The following is an 11,744-nucleotide window of genomic DNA, read 5'->3' as shown; positions in this document are numbered from 1 at the left end:
ATAATTCAGTACTTTTCTTCTTTTAAAGTGGCACTTATATTGGAAGCATCACTATTCACGTATTTGGTAAGTAAAGGGGAGTGTTTAACAGTTCTGGCAATTGTGTATTAGCAGAATCCTTTTATACAGTTTTCATAATATGCTTTGAAATTCCATTAACTTCTGTGTCAGTGGGACATTAAAGTGAACTGTAAAGAAATGTACGGAAAGTTCTGGTTGAAAATTAATTACAATTTATTTAAGGATAAAGGAGACGACTCACTGAAATGCAGAAGCATTGCCTTGACAATAGACACACAAACATGAGATATGGAGCTTGCCTAGGTTTTGGAATGCACTCTATATGCACACACACACGCCTGTCTCCCTACATTGTGCTCAGTCGACTGCCAGGTCTTTATTCGAAGAGTAAAGAGCAGGCATTTGACTGAGCTCAATGTAGGGAGACAGGCGTGTGGATGTGAGGGTGTGTGCATATTTTTGCTACAGCTAGTCAAAAGCTAGCCAAGCTCCATACCTTTTGTTTCTGTGCCTATCAACAATGCAATGCTTCTGCCTTTCAGTGCGTCGTCTCCTTTATTCCTACACAATTCATAAAGAAATACCATTGTTTTGTGCTAATGTGAAATGAAAAATAAATGCCTCTAAATGATTGTTAGAAGTACACCAACAGTTCTAGGAACAATTATAGTATTAGATAACACTATTGCTTCCGCGGTTTTTCTCAAAGTTTAAAGCTTAATTGTGAAATACATATAAAAACTCTACATCACTGGCCAATAATTTCTATTGTCTTTTGGGCAGCATATGAATCCTCCAGCTGAAGAACTGAGCATCTTTTGAAGAGACCCCTGAATCACTTCACTTATAACACTTGTTCATATGACTGGAGGTGCTGGTCAGCCAGGACATGTGCCATTGATCAAAAAAGGTGGTAGACAGAGAGAGCAATGTCTCGAATATGGCAGGTGGGATAGAACTTCCCAATTCAACATTTCCAATTATCTTTTGATGGGTTTTGTGATATGGATTGATGACTCATGCTGCAAAATAATCTTTTCTTGTCTATCGCTGTATTGTGGCTGCTTCTCCTGTGACTGTTTCCGTCAGTTTTAATAGCTTCAAAAATCTTCTCTTCCTCCACCATAATGTTTTCCACATCAAAATCACCATTCTTGGAGCACTGAAGTTATTCTCTCCACATTCTGTCCTCACTGTAGGTCTTACACAGAATTTTATGAGCCTCAGGTGCAGATTTCTTCATATTAAAATGGAAAATTAAAACTCCCACAAATGACGAGAAATGGGCTTGTAAGTTGACATATTCATTCAAGAATAACTTTATGATGCAGTCACAAATTGACTAATACTTTGATGGTATTATGTTTACGGATGCTTAAGTTTCTAGTAAGACGCTAACAACCATCCACCCGCATCACCACTTGCCACTATTGCCATATATTGCAAAATGGTGGAAACAAAGTTTTAGACATAATAATGTTTATGATTCATACAGCTAACAGCATTATAATGAGGTTGTGTTATGAATTGCTGCATTGGATGTGGGGTGTCAACTAACGGTATGTGTTATTACCAGCAGTTCAGGAATGACGTATATGTTCAGTATTTTGGTTGCGAGCAGCAGTGGCATATAGATTCATGTCTGTACTGCAGTATCGCAGAAGTAGTCAGTGTTGGTTAGCTGGCAACCACAGCACAAATTAGATCAAACATTGTACCTAGTATAATGTCAACCTAATTCTGTTGTATGTTGAACAGTACTGTATGCATTCAGTCCATTCTGCTATTGAGCCTACTATGTCGGGGAGATGTGCTCCTTCAGTAGGACAATTCTCGTGTACACACAGTTCACACTAGCTAACATACTGTTCAACATATTCAATTTAGTCGATGTTGTAACATCGCATAAGGGTGTTCATTGTGTTCTTGCACTAAGTGCACTAACAAAATTATCCTCAAATTAAAATTTTGTTTTTCAGAACCTCATAATTTTCAAGTGTTAGTCGCTTAAATTGTCAATTGTAATTCTTTATTAGTATTATTTAAGGGGAGAGTTTGACTCCTGCATACAATGAATAGATGGCATTTGATAAACTTAGAGGTTTTCTACTCAGAAATTTGAGAAATGGTAATGACATGGTTTCTAATTATATTTTGTTTTCGGTTTACCTGCTACAAGAACAAGGAAGAAAGATTGATTTGTGGGATATAACTGACTTTCTTAGGCATACTTTATGATTTTTGAAAATCAGTTTTGAACACATTGCAAAAATTCTCTCTCTGCCAAGTTGTTCCTCAGTAACTACTGACATTTCACACAAGAGAAAGTTTATTATGTCAACAATGTAGGAAATGAAACACAAGCAAGCACACCTTGTGCACACACGGCCGCCAACTTCAGCATCTCGACCCGAGGTGCTGGAGTTGACTGTCGTGTGCATGGGACGTGCTTGCTTGTGTGTATGAATGGTGTGTGTTTCTGTTTTCCTGATGTAGGTTGTGGAATCCAGGAGAGAACTCTATAAGTTTTTGTAAGGAGAAATGAGTCAAATTACACTAATCACTATATCCCTTGGTATAGTTGTTGGAACATGTTTTGGTAAACTGCATTTGTTTACATTAATACCACATGTACATTGTTTCAAACAATGGAAAATCCAGGATGGAGTGTAACAATATTATGAAAAGGAAAGTTGCTACCCATTATACAGGGTGCCCATAAAGTAAGTATCCATTTTGTGGAAAATGTACACATGGATTATTTCTGAAACAGGTACCGTGAAGAGACATCAGTGTTAACAATTGCCGAAAGAATCACAATTCTGCAACATTGTTTACATGGCGAAATTTATGCTGAGAAAGTATCGGAAGGATGCCCCTAGAAGACTTGCCATTCGGTAGCTTGTCAACAAATTCCGGTGTACAGGATCTGTAGCTGAATAGAGACGCACTGGGCGACCACCGGTCAGCCCACAATCTGTACAATTTGTGAGGGAAGCTATCAAAAGAAGTCCAAAGGCATCTACCCACCGGCTGAGTCATGAACTATCTATGTCAAAATCGAGTGTGGAAAGTGCTTCACTACACCCTTAAGAAGGAGGCATATCATATCCAGGTGCTTCACCAGTTAGAGGATGAAGACCATGTGGCACGAACAGCCATGTGTCATGGTCTGTTGGAGGCTGTAGCCAAAGAGGACCTGATGAATCATGTTATATTCAGCAATGAGGTGACATTTTGTGCCTGCTGCATTGTCAACAAACACAATTGCTGGATCTGGGCAGAGGAGGAACCCCATGAATGCACTGGGTGGGCAAAGGGACTCTCCCAAAGTTTGGCTCCCAAAGTCAGTGTGTGGCTTGGTCTCATGAACGATGTTTACTGAAAAGACAATTGCTGGAGCAACCTACCTGGCCGTGCTGCAGTTGTTCTTGGAGCCACAGTTGCAACAGGGTGGTATCCTGTTGCCACATTTGAATGAACTGAAACGGCGAATACGAGAGGCATGCTTGTTAATAGCCTCTCATACGTTTACAGCGCGTGTTCCACGCAATCACAGGACGATGGGAACAGTGTGTAGCCAATGAAGGTGGTCATGTTGAACAGTATTAGCTACTCTCTCTAAATATAATATTTATTTTGCTGTAGCACATCTGGAAAATGAAAATGGATACTTACTTTATGAGCACTCTGTATATCGGAGATGCTGAGTCGCAGATAGGCATAACAAAAAACTGTCGCAATATAAGCTTTCAGCCAACAAGGCCTTTGTCGAAAATAGATTACAGATACCCAGACACAGACATGCACACACACAAATGCACCTCACACACAGGACTGCAGCCGCTGAAGCCAAAATCTGTACATTTTTTGTTGTATATCACATTAAAAGTGTACAGCATTAGCATGTTTTGCTGCAGCATTGAACAAATTTTACCTCCAAAAGTGTGAAATTGTCTGTTATTACTCAGGCAGGAATTTAAGTAAACAATACAGTACTGTATCTTTTAAACATTAACACAGAAGTGATTGACAGATGTAAAAGTTCTTTGCTTTCATGTTTGAATTTGCAGATGCTTTTAATGAGATTTCTCTTTTCCAGATAAAATATTAATTCAAGTATGGTTTGTTAATATTATCTTGTTTCCGAACGTAAACCTCCTTGTCATTAGTAAGAGCATTCAAAAATTATTTTTTCATTTGACCACAGCATGTTTCATAAATCCCATCTTGATAACCTTCAGGGAACTGGATGAAGTTAAAACTGGCAGAATCAGCCACTGCAGGCTACTTTTGTAAAGTATGCTAACAGCCAGTCAAGTCAAGTACTAATCTAACCGCATTGATAATTACAGCAATTGTATTGAATTACTTTATTCAGGGGAAAACACCATTCTCCTTACTCTACCAGTACACAACTATGGTTATCACATTTTTGAAGCTGTGTTTCTGTTACATTATGTAGAAATTCATCTGTCTCTACAGTTGCAAAATAAAAACATTTTCTACATGAACATTATCCAGGGTTGTCACAAGTTCTGAAAATCAGGAAATTTAAAACATATCAGGTAAATCAGGGAAATATCAGTGAAATTTGAAGGGAAAAAGAAAGCTAGAAAAATCTCACTTTTGTGTCAGTAGATGAAATGGTTTGTTTACTGAGATGACATGCATTGTCACCGACTGTGCGCAGCAGAGTACTGCTTCCCTGCTCCCTCATTCTTACTATTTCTCCCCTTGCTACCATTCCCCTCAGCTTGTAGTCAGCACTGTCACTGCTTCTTGAATGGTTTGTTTGGATTTGATTCTCAGAGACTATTGACGAAGTGGGCAGCAACGGCAATCATGTGTGCATGAGTTGTGTCTGAGTGATTATGAGAAAGTGTGTGCGGTCTAGTTTTCTGGCAAAGACTACAGCAGAAAATTTAGTTGTGAGAGTGTGATATTCTTTTCTACATGCCTCTCTGTGGTTCATCGATCATCTTCATGGGGAGTTGCCACCTTTCCTCATTAGCATTGATTCTCAGAGTATTTGTGCAAGTTATCTGTTGCTTGACTGATCATTGCAGTCTCATTTCATCAACATGGTATCTGTGATATGTGAATAGCTGGCCACATGAGTGGACTTCCACAATGGGCCAAAACCACAGGCCATTTCTGTGGGTATCTCTGATGGATTGGGCCTACCGATCTGAAGTGTTTCATTTCCCACTAATTTGCAGGCCCTGCCCATCAGATCTAGTAGCACCAATCTGCCTGGAGGCTGAGTCTGTTTGTGTATGGCAGGTTTTCATCATATACCCAGTACTCTGGTGTTCCTCGGCAGGCCAGAGGCCATGGGTGACGGATTTCAAGAACTGTGACTGTCTTACCGCACGTACATTGTAAAAATTTCTCAAAAGAAAAATCACACAGTGACTGTAAAGTGAAATTATTGTGTGGCATTTATAGCCAGGATGCCTTATCCAGGGAAGTTTGGCCACCGGCTTGCAAGTCTTCATTCACGTGACACCACATTGGCCGACTTGCATGTTGGTGATCGTGAACTAATGATGAGGACAAAACAACACCCAGTCCATGAGAGGAGAAAATCTCCAACCCGAAGGCAATCGAATCAGGGCCCGCTGCATGGTAGGCAAACAAGTTACCACTCAGCTAAGTAGGTGGACACACAAGACCACAAAAATAATAGACATAACACAATGTGTAATAAATGAAGATAATGAACATAGTAGGACCAACATTTTATTTGCGACCACCTATACTGTTGGTTTACACAACTGTTCCTCACCTTATACTCTTCTTTACTCACCCTTCAGATCTCAAAATTTGTCAGGGAAAAATGCTAAAACTTATCTGTAAATCAGTGAATTTCACTAGGGGAAACTTGTGGCAAACCTGTTATCGTTAAGTGAATTTACCTCCTTCAGTCCAGATATTCAGATAAATTACTGAAGGAATGACTATAAAGTCATTATTTTTCTTTTTAATTTATGAGAATTTCCAACTGTCTGCCTTATGTCTAGTGACAATCAAAGATATTTGCACTAGAATATAAAACTCTCTTCCTGAGCACAATAGTCCTTAGTCCGTGATTGTTCTAAGTGGGCTTGATGCAGCTGCTTCATGCCTATGCCACACATAACACAATTTTGTTTGTTTCTTTAGTAAAAACTCGTTGTTACCAAATCAGTAGGCAGCTGTTGCCCACTAACTGAAGACCTGGTCAGAGTGCCGGCATTGTCTTATCTAAAGGTGAGAAATGAAGAGGATGCAGTAAGTGCACACTCCATTATTCCTGTACGTCTTGATCGACAATGTATGAAAAGGATAGATTGCTGCTCACCATGTAGAGGAGGCACTGAGTTGCAGCCAGGCACAATGAAAAGACTGCTTTCGGAAAAAAGTCCTAGATATCTGTGGTGGTGAGAGGAGTTGCCAGCTCAAACACAGTATGCCATATGGTCAAGCAATCAGTCATTGTGCATACACAAAATTGTACCTTGTTTCTATATGGCATGCTTTGTCTGGCAAGATTCTGCTGCTTACGCCAGCAGACAGGCAACATATTGAGCACATGGAACCCAAGAAACATCTACCATTGGCTGATGCCCAGCCTGTATCACTGATTTGCAAAAACATCAATCATAAAGGTATTTTAATTGAAGATATAAATGCAGCACTGCCGTACACTATGTGTCTGTCTGCTGACGCCCTACATATATCACAATTAAAAACTGATTGGCTTAGCTTGTTTCTTTTTGCACCTTTTAAAAGCAAATTCCATAGACAGAGGAATGTTTTTCTATTGCTTTGCTGAACTTGAAACCCAGTCCCATCCAACAGAAGCTGCTAAGTTTTCACAAGTTAGCATTTCCTTTTGTTGTTCATAATATCTCAGAAATTGCTGCCCAATTACATGCAAGTATCTATCCATATCACCATTACATTTTTAACATGTGCAATTCAATGCTTTTTCTTTGTGGTAGATACATTAATTCCACTATCTCAGAATCTTGTCTGTCTTAGTGTAATTTTCACACCACAGACGTACTCAGCTTTTAACATTATACTTGTAACTCTTCAGGCTTTCCCGGATCTAATGGCATCTTGGGTTGTCGGGTGTTCTGCCGCCTATCAGCATCGTACTTGCACGATATTTCGGTCACATAGCTCGTGACCTTCATCAGGTGCGACCTGAGACTGCTCCTCGAGTGGACCTGGTCCAGTATTTGTGCCTATGGCCTTCCCCCTCCACTAACGGCTGCAGGCGCTTCCTCTGTGGTCCGCGCCCATTCCCTGCGACCTGCTGGAGCGTTGCTGTTCCGTTTTCCCTCCGCTGCGGTTCTAGGTGTTCCCTCTGCGGTCTGCGCCCACCAAACCCGCTCCTGGGGGTTTCATCTATGGTCTGGGGTACCAAGCATTCCCCCTGCGGTCCGCACCCGCTCACCATGACCTGTTGGAGCGTTGCCGCTCCGTTTTTCGTCCGCTGCGCCTCTGGATGTTCCCTCTGCGGTCCGCGCCCACCAGTCCCACTTCTGGGTGTTCCATCTTCAGTCTGGTGCACCTGGCAGTCCGTCAGGGGCTCGTTTTCCATCTCCATGTCTCTGGTTCTTCTGTTTGTGTAGTGTTGCAGCTGACCCGTTGCTCCTTTAACAATTCCAGAGCTGGATCCCAGGCTCTGCTTAGCTGGTACCCTGTGGAATTGTTAAAGGAGCAACGGGGCCAGCTGCAACACTACACAAACAGAAGAACCAGAGACATGAAGATGGAAAACGAGCTCCTGACGGACTGCCAGGCGCACCAGACCGAAGATGGAACACCCAGAAGTGGGACTGGTGGGTGCGGACCGCAGAGGGAACATCCAGAGCCGCAGCAGACGAAAAACGTAGCGGCAACACTCCAACAGGTCGTGGTGAGCGGGTGCGGACCGCAGGGGGAACGCTTGGTACCCCAGACCGTAGATGAAACCTCCAGGAGCGGGTTTGGTGGGCGCGGACCGCAGAGGGAACACCTAGAACCGCAGCGGACGGAAAACGGAGCAGCAACGCTCCAGCAGGTCACAAGGAATGGGCGTGGACCACAGAGGAAGCGCCTGCAGCCATTGGTGGAGGGGGAAGGCCATAGGCATAAATACTGGACCAGGTCCACTCGAGGAGCAGTCTCAGGTCGCACCTGATGAAGGTCACGAGCTATGTGACCGAAATATCATGCAAGTACGACGCTGATATCCGGCAGAACACCCGACAACCCAAGATATCAACATTATACTTGCACAATTTGTTGGTTTTTCCATCAGTAAGGGTTGTTGTTCTCCCTTGTCACCACCATGACATTAACAGCAAGTTGTTGCAGCTGACTCAGACATTATACATTATGGCTTTCTCTGTGTGTGCTGCAAGGTAACAACACACATTATTTTGAACTGGAACTTGGCTGTAGTGGATCATCTTTTGCCGTATGAAATACATGCTGGTATTCATAGTCTGGAAATTTACTTCTATTATTTTGTTTATGAATTTCACAGTTTACTATTAACTGCCTCATATTACGCAGCACAAATATTATTATAAAAATGTGATGGCTTGTAAGTATAAGAATATCTGTCCCAGAAAGGTCTTTGGTCAGTTGTTTGCTCGTCAACTTTATGTAATATTCTTACTGCATTCCTGTACTAATGTCTAGAACGTGGTTTTGTGGCCACCATTATGCAGTTGATGGAGGTTATAGTGGCTAAATAAGAATTTAAGCTTTAGTTGTTTTCAGTATTACTGGCTTTTCCTGTAACAACTAATATCTGCCTCACCTCGGAATGACTTTACAGAAATAGCCCACAATTATACAAGCAAAATAGCACTTAACAGATCTTCTTCTTCTTTTTCTTCTTAGCGTGCCTGTCCTCTTCGGACATTGGCAATCATCATGGCTATTCTGTCTTTATCAGTTGCAATGCAGAACAGTTCTTCAGAGCTAATATTAAACCAAGATCTAAGGTTGCCGAGCCAGGAAATTCTTCTTTGCCCCAGAGGTCTCTTTCCCTCGATTTTTCCTTGTAGGATACATTGAAGCAACACTTGATTATGTTGATCATCTCTGGGCTTTTGTTAACTCGGCATAGAACCTTGACGTTTGTCATTTTTTGAGTCCACAACATTCTCAACATTCTTCTGTATAGCCAGAGTTCTAAGGCTTGTAGTCTGGCAGTGGTTGCCTTTGTAAGGATCCATGTTTCCACACTGTATAAGAGAACTGAGAACAGCCAGCACCTGAGGAGCCGCATTTTTGTGTTCATGGTAAGATCGTGACTCTTGAAGGCTGAGCTCATAGAGTTGAAAACACTTCTCGCCTTTCTGATGTGACACTTTATCTCCTGCGAGTTGTACCACGCTTCGTTAATGATGGTGCCTAGATATGGGTACTGTGAAACTCACTCTGTGCTGGTGCCATTGATATACAGATTCACACCTCGAATGTTCTTCCTGCTGCTGATCATAAATTTTGTTTTGTTTGTGTTGATGTCCAAGCTGTATTTCGTGCTTGTCTCAGAAATTTTGTCCCCATTCGCTGAGATTCCTTCTTCCACATCAAGTAAGGCTTCTTTGAATATGTGTTCTGAATACAGGTTAAAGAGTATCGGTGATATTATACAGCCCTGCCTGACGCCACGTCTTATTCACACTTGTTGTGATTGGTCTTGATCTATTCTCACGTCTGCAGATTGGTTCCAGTATAAATTGGCTATTATTCTTAGATCTTTCCCATCAGTTACTCTTCCCTTTAGTACTTCTATCATTTGTTCGTGCTTCACACGATCAAATGCCTTCTGATAACCAATGAGGCAAGCAAATACATCACAATTGATGTCCCTACATCTTTGGAACAATACTTGTACACTAAATACTGCTTCTCTTGTGCCAACTGAGTGTAGAAACTCGAACTGGTTGGGTGCTATTTATTCTTCACAAATCTTGTATATCCGCTTGAGGATCACTTTAAGAAACAGTTTTAGCAGCTGGCTCATTAAACTGATGGTATGGTAGTCCCCACATACTTTGGCATTCGGTTTCTTAGGTAGAGTAATGAACTCTGATGTAAGCCATCTTGGAGGGATTTCACCCGATGAGTAAATGTGGTTGAAAATTTCTGTGATCATTTTTACTTTTTCTTTATAGAGTAGTTTGAGGAATTCTGCTTGTATCCCAACTGGCCTAGCTGCTTTCCCTTCCTTCATTTGATGTACGGCCGCTTCCATTTCACTTACTAGGATATCTGGTCCCTCTGTGTCTAATATCTCTAGTCCTTGCCTCCTCTGATTATCTTTGAATAACTGTTCTCGATATTTCTCCCACTCTTATCTTTTTTTCCTTCCTTATTGATTATGAGGTTGCCACTGTCATCTACTAGCTTCCCACTGTCTGATTTGAGATATTTTCCTGTTGCGTCTCTGACCTTCTGATGCACGTTAAAATCATCATACCTACTCTGATAAAGCTCAATTCCTGCACATAATTCAGTTTTTCCTTCTCTTTGGTTTCTCCGATTTTCTTTCTGATTGTATTCTGTATCGCTTTGTATTCCACCAAATTACCTTTTTTCTTCCTCCATTCTTCCATGAGACCCAGAATCTCACTTGTCATCCAAGTTTCCTTCTTCCTAAGGTCCAGTCTCAAATACTCTTCTTCAACTTCTTGTACTTCTTCTGTGTGTGTGTTTTTCATTAGTGTTATCTCCACTGTCACTCCATTTGTTGTTTAGGGCTGTCTTGACTGCTGTAAGGTAGCATCTTTCAACTTTCTCAGGTCATATTTTTGTGATATTTTGGAGACAACCTGTTTCATTCTGATTTCCTATGAGTGGCATATGGTCTGATTGTGTGTCTGCTCCCGGATACATTCTGACATCTGTGCAACTATTTCTGTATCTCTTGTTCACTAGCATGAAATCGGTCTGATTCCTCACAATTTGTCCTGGTTTGTCCAATGGTGATTTCCATGTGTATAACTTACGTGGTGGAAGTTTAAACCACGTATTCATCACCACTAGTTGATTTGTTTCTGCAGATACTTCCAAGTCATCTCCTCGGGTGTTCCTATCCCCTAGACCAAAGGGTCCAACAGAGCTTGATGTTTTTCCTGACCCAAGTTTTGCGTTAAAGTCACCCATGACTATACTCAGGTCTTCTCTTTTTAGCTTGTTCAGAATATGGTTGATGTTATCTCGTTTGTCTGCTGTAGGTGCGTAGACTTGAATAATATTAAGTTAACTGGTCTAGCTTTGATTTGAACTAACATAACACATGCTGAGACTGGGATAATGTTGTCAACACATTTTGCGATTCTTTTGTTCAGTATGATTCCAACTCCAAGTTGATGCAATTCATTGTCTGTACCTGAGTGGTAAACTTGGTGATCATCTATGTTGATGTTTCCAGTTCCTGGCCATTGCGTTTCACTTATTCCCAACATATCTGTTTTCATTCTTGTCATCTCCTTTATTGCATTGTGAATCTTTCCTCCCTGGCTCATCATCCTGATATTCCATGTTCCAATTTTGATTTTATCGTGATATTTCAATCTTCCTATTTCTGCGCTTGTAACGGCCCCTCCCAGAGATCCAATTGAGTAGCTTATGCTGGATGTTAATTTAGCTGCAAGCGTAGCCATAGTGATTAGTAGGACGTATCAATTCTGGATCTTTAATGAGGTGAGTGTCCAGTCTGCTTC

The sequence above is a fragment of the Schistocerca cancellata genome, chromosome 1 (assembly GCF_023864275.1).
Source record: "Schistocerca cancellata isolate TAMUIC-IGC-003103 chromosome 1, iqSchCanc2.1, whole genome shotgun sequence".
NCBI classification, from domain to species: domain Eukaryota; kingdom Metazoa; phylum Arthropoda; class Insecta; order Orthoptera; family Acrididae; genus Schistocerca; species Schistocerca cancellata.
This window is presented reverse-complemented; position numbering follows the sequence as displayed.